Here is a 6589-nt window from a genome sequence, read left to right as displayed (position 1 = left end):
TCGATCTCAATAATGTGCAAAACACGCAAAAGGTATGTATGGAAACTTTATATTTGGAACCAAATAAGTTTCTATGGTATCAATGGCTTTGTTCTCATAAAAAATTTATCACTTGGGCAATTTTTACGGAAGAATTGATAGCACATTATGAGGATACAAAAAGCAACATTTTTTTTAGCCAATTGATAAGTCTCAAACAAAAGGGTTCAATAATGGAGCACATTGAGGAGTTCCAAAAATTGAACATAAGGGTAAAAGATATTCCAGAGGAGCATAGGATTGATGTGTTCATAGGGTCTTTAAAGGATAATATCCAACATGATGTGCGCCTTTGGGAACCTGATTCATTAGAGAAGGCATTCAGGTTAGCAAGAAAAATGGAAAGCAAAATTATGGCAACTAGGAAGCATACCATTCACAACTATAAAGACGGAAGTGTTGTTGCCCATAGTCCTCCACAACCTACAAGGTTGACACCACAACAATTGGAAGAAAAAAGAGCAAAAGGGCTTTGTTACAATTGTGATAGAAAATACACAGAAGGTCATAAGTGTGCTGAGAAGAAATTATTCTACATAGATTGTGAAGAGGAAGAAGAAAAGGAGCAAGAAAGGTCAAAAGAAGAGGATATATTCCAGGAACAAAGCCTAGATGAAGAACAAATAAATCCGACGATATCTTGTAATGCATTGGCGGGAATTAGCACTCCTCAAACCATCAAGATAGAAGGACAAATCAAGAAGAAAAAGGTAATCGTGTTGATTGATTCATGAAGCACCCACAATTTTATTCATTGTAGGGTAGCAAAAGAATTGAATTGCTTCCTATATCCAACACCAGAGTGTCAAGTGATGATTGCGAATGGAGGAATGATAAATTGTTCTGGAAAGTGCCATAATATCAAGCTATCCATGGGAGAATATGTATTGACTAGCCCAATGCTTTCCATTCCAATGGGAGGTGCTGATGTTGTACTAGGAGTCCAATGGCTACAATCCTTGGGTACGATAGATTTTAATTTTCAAGAACTTTTCATGAAATTTTCTGCGGAAGGAAAGGAAGTTGAATTAAGGTGGTATTGCAGGGAAACCAGGAAAGATAATCAGCTCTAATGGCATGACAAATCTTCTAAAAAAGGAGCAAAGAGGTGTAATTGCACAATTATGTTTGCTAGATGTTTTCACATTGGAATCATCTATTTCTCCAGATCTCCAAAAAGTCCTGGACAATCATTCCAAGGTATTTGAGACTCCCAAAGGTCTCCCACCTATGCATGATCATGATCATGATATTCATTTGATTCCAGGAAGTGTTCCTCCAAACATCAAGCCGTACAGATATCCATATGTCCAAAAAAGTGAAATTGAACGTATGGTTGCAGAAATGCTAGAGGCTGGTATAATTCAACCGAGTCAAAGTTCTTTCTCAGCTCCAGTAGTATTGGTCCACAAGAAGGATGGATCATGGCGCATGTGTCCAGATTATAGGGAGCTCAACAAGCTCATTATTAAAGATAAGTTCCCCATTCTTGTCATTGATGAATTATTGGATGAATTGCATGGATCAATTTACTTCACCAAGTTGGATCTTCGTTCGGGATATCATCAAATCAGAATGAAGATTGAAGACATTCTGAAAATGGGATTTAGAACTCATGAGGGTCATTATGAATTTTTGGTCATGCCTTTTGGCCTTACCAATGCACCTTCAACATTTCAAGGTTTGATGAATTCAATTTTCAAACCATTCCTTAGAAAATTTGTGTTGGTATTTTTTGATGATATACTAATCTACAACAAGTCTTGGAAGGATCATGTTGAACATGTTGACAAGGTGCTACAACTATTGGAGGAGAAACAATTATATGCAAAAACATCCAAATGTTTCTTTGGAGTCCAGGAGGTGGAATATTTGGGTCATATTGTATCTCATGAAGGAGTTAAGGTAGACCCTAGCAAAATTAAAGCCATTAAGGAATGGAAAATCCCCACATCCATAAAGCATCTGTGAGGATTTCTTGGGTTGACACGGTATTATCGCAAGTTCATTAAGAATTATGGGAGAATAGCAGCACCTCTAACAACATTATTGAAGAAAGATTCATTTTCATGGACTCCGGAAGCAACAAAGGCCTTTAAACATCTTAAAGAGGCAATGTGCCAAACACCGGTCTTAGCTACACTGGACTTCAAAAAAACCTTTATTGTGGAATGTGATACTTCAAGAAATGGAATTGGTGCTGTTCTAATGCAAGATGAAAGACCCATTGCTTTTGAAAGTCATCCAATCAAGGGAAAGTTTTTAAGCAAAGCTATTTGTGAGAAGGAAATGTTGGCAATACTCCATGCACTTAAGAAATGGCGACACTACCTAATGGGAAGACACTTCAAGGTAAAAATGGATCATGATAGCCTTAAATACTTTTTAGAACAAAGATTATCCTCTGAAGAGCAACAAAAGTGGGTCACAAAGATATTGGGTTATGACTTTGAAATCATCTACAAAAAAGGGAAGCAAAATGTGGTGGCAGATGCACTCTCAAGAAAGGATGAGGATATGGAAGCATTGTTGTGTGCCATTTCTATTATCCAACCAGATTGGATAAACGAAGCAAAGGAGGAATGGAAGAATGACGAAGAAGTGTGGGCACTTATTCGAAATCTACAACAAGATTCCAGTACTTCTGATACATTTAGCTGGAAAAATGATTCGTTATGGTACAAATATCGCTTATACCTCTGTAAGAATTCCCAGCTAAAACAAAAGATTCTTATGGAATTGCACACTTCTCCCTTAGGAGGGCACTCAGGATTTTTAAAAACTTACCACAGGGTTAAGAAGGAATTTTTTTGGGATGGCGTTAAATCAGATATTCAAAAGTTTGTGGCGGAATGTTTGGTTTGCCAACAAAATAAAGTTGAAACAATTAAGACACCGGGTCTATTACAACCTTTATCCATTCCAAGCCAACGTTGGGAGGAGGTTTCAATGGATTTATTCACAGGTTTACCCAAGTCTGAGGGAAAGAGTGTCATCATGGTGGTAGTTGACAAACTTACCAAGTATGCACACTTTTGTGTGTTATCACATCCATTTAAAGCCAGTACAGTTTCTACTGCATTTATGGAAACAGTTCAAAAGCTACATGGAAATCCAAAGATTATTGTAAGTGACAGAGATCCCATTTTCACTGGAAATTTTTGGACAGAATTATTTTCTTGTCTTGGTACTCAGTTAGCTCATAGCTCATCTTATCATCCTCAATCTGATGGGCAAACAAAGATAGTAAACAAATGTTTGGAAGGATATCTTCGTTTCTTTGTATCTGATAAATAGACACAATGGGTCAAATGGTTGCCTCTGGCTGAATGGTGGTATAACACTTCCTTCCATAAAGCAACAAAAATGACCCCATTTATGGCACTTTATGGGTACCAACCACCATCAATCACATCATATTTAAGAAAAAATTCTAAGGTTCAGGCAGTGGAACATCACATCGAACATCAACAACAAGTCCTCCAACTCTTAAAGGATAACCTCGTGTTGGCACAAAATAGAATGAAACAACAGGAAGATCAACATCGCAGTGAAAGAAGTTTTGATGTAGGTGATTGGGTATTCCTACGGCTACAACCATATAAGAAAATGTCCCTAAAGCAAGCTAAGAAGGATAATAAATTATCACCAAAGTATTATGGTCCGTACAGGGTGTTGGAAAAGATTGGTACTATGGCATACAAATTGGAACTTCGTGCAGCTTCTCGATTGCACCCAGTTTTCCATGTTTCATGTTTAAATAAGGTTATAGGCGACAAGCTCCCAGTTCAAACAATATTGCCAGAACTTGACGAGGAAGGAAAAATTATATTAAAACCGGAAGTAGTCACAGAAACAAGAACTTGACAGCTATGAAATCGACCAATTTCAGAGTATCTTATCAAGTGGAGGAACTTATCCGTTGAAGATTCCACATGGGAGGATGAGAATTTTATGCAGAAGTATCCAGAACTACTCAAGCGTTGAGGACAAAACTTTTTTGAAGGAGAGGGGCATGTTGGGTCCCTATAATACTAGTGATTACCCCATTACTATTGTAGTTATACCCAATATTTATATTGTTGTGCCCCTATTACCCCCATATTATTATTTTTGTGCCCCATAGAATCCCTCTATTGTTATTTTTGTGGCTTATATTATTATTGTTAGGTCGACTGGATTATATTGTGACTCCTTAGACTCCTATATATAGAAAGGAGGTTTTCTCATTTGTATCATCCAAGAATTGTTCATTTATGTAATGTAAAGGAGGTTGCCCCCTCGAAGAGGCTGAATTTTAAGGCGTTGATCTTTCTTTTCTATCTTTTCTTGAGCTGGCTCCATAACACACAAAGGGAAATCTTCCACCTCATGATCAAACCGATTATAATACCAACATGATATCCTAGTCAGCTTCATACAATCATGGGCATAATTCCTCGACCATCCGTAATTGTAACAAATAATATGTCCATGACCCCTTCCTGGTCCCATCCCACCTCGACCCCGATTTCACCCCTGAAACCCAGCAAGCAACATCCCTGCATTTGGGTTGAGGGCTCGCATTTCGACCTGCACCTTGTAGGCAGGAGTTCGTTCCATCATTAATTCATAGCTTCGGAAGGTGTGTTGGTCATGGCCTGCTGACCTGCAGAAATTACAAAACAACTAATGGGATGTCTGTATATATATCTGCAACATTTGACAACTATCCATGGTATTTTTTCCTCCTATCTAATAGATCTCGCACCATAATGTAGATGCCATGCTCAGCCCTGCCTATGCCTCTGGTCTTAATGGCATTGGCCCTCCTCCTGCCAGGTAGTTCATGAACACTGGACAGTGATCTTTATCCTGGCCCTAGCCTTTGTATTTTATGAACCATACTTCCTCGTGCACCTCTAGCTGAGGTGCCCTATATTGTTTCAAAATCTGCATTTCCAGACATAGATTTTGTAGCAGTTCATGGATCTGTTGGACTCCCAATCCATGATTTTGTATAGGGGTCTCATGCAACCTCATTTCCATCTCCAACACTTCGGCCCAAGTGGAAAGTTTTTGCTGTGACGGCGCCATCCTTAAGTGTGGTGTAAGTGAGGGCACAAACCATGTGCGATGTTGTGCATCTGTTAATGTCATATTGGCTTCGCGGATCATACTCTTCATCCTTTGGTCCAGATCCCACGGGGTCTCACCTAGGACTATCGCGATCTCCTTAAACCCGATGATTGATTGTGCCTCTGATTTTGGCCTGCTAAATTCCCTGCTCAACGCAGTCTGGATCTCTACAATTGCTATGTTCAGGTGGTCATTAGAATGATTTTTAATATTATCATCCATGATGCCCTGTGCTTCCCATACTGCTCTCACTACGAACTAGAATTGGTCTGTATCTTCATTCCCTACTCCTCTAAATATTGGTAGTTTGATTGCTCTTGCCATACGGAACTGTGGAGGTGGCGGAGTGTTGGGGGGAAAAGTATCTAATGCAGAATGCCTCTATCCCACTCTAAGGGTGATAGTACCTCAGCAACAACTGAATGCAAAGCTATGAAAAGTTTCTTCTTTATGATATGAGAGAGGGAAGAAAAGGATGATCTACTAACCGTTATCTTGCACTTAATAGTCGATCCAGTCTTCACTCCTTGCCGCTTGCTCCTAGCTCCTTGTCCCTTCACTGGCCCAGCTACACACAGATCCTGTAAAAGCACAAGAAAAGGAAACTACAAGAAGCATGCATCCATAATCGATCTAAGGATTAGCATAAACCAAATATACAAGCATCAATTCATCATCAAGATACATGCATATAGAAGAATCTCAAAGCTTTATTAATAATAGAAGTAAAGTTCTGAGAGAGTTACAACCATAATAGGCCCCAATCCAGTGACACCTCTCAGCTGAAAGAAATCTCCTCTTCACCTCCTTCAAGCAAAACACCCAATAACTCTGTTCTCAAACCAACAACACTTCCTCACTTGCACAAAATTCTAGCCTCCCTAGACCTCATGAGAGAGCTCTATATATAGGAGATTTGGAGAAAGGATGAGTCAGCTTGTAGCTGGCATGAAGCTGACTAGTGTCCTTTCCCACTTCAGTTATTCTTCAGTTCTTGAGTCCACTTGAAGGTTCTTGCTTCCACTTGGAGATCTATACCCTCTTACTCATCACCAGTCAAATTCTCTGACCCAAGTGTCATTTTGGAAGCTTCCTGGGCATTGACACCTTGAGGAATGAGACTGCCACATGTCCAAACTCGTTCAGCGCAGGTAGCTAGTGTTGGAGTTGACATTCAGCGCAGGTAGCCAGTGTAGCAGTTGACATTCAGTGCAGGTAGCCAGTGTAGCAGTTGACATGATCAGTGCAGGTAGCCAGTGTAGCAGTTGACATGATCCAGAATTGGCTTGTTTTTGAGTGTTTTCAGGTGGAGAACTGATTTTTAGTGATGTGGTTTGCAGACCTTGTTCCTCTAAGGGTAAGAACAACATGTTTAGGGACTTTGGATCCCTCAGATTATCGACATTTCATGCTCCATGCTGTTAGGCACAAA

The sequence above is a fragment of the Pinus tabuliformis genome, chromosome 4_2 (assembly GCF_031772625.1).
Source record: "Pinus tabuliformis cultivar Carrire ecotype Pingquan chromosome 4_2, CPIR1, whole genome shotgun sequence".
Lineage (NCBI taxonomy): Eukaryota > Viridiplantae > Streptophyta > Pinopsida > Pinales > Pinaceae > Pinus > Pinus tabuliformis.
Note: the sequence above shows the minus strand (reverse complement) of the source record.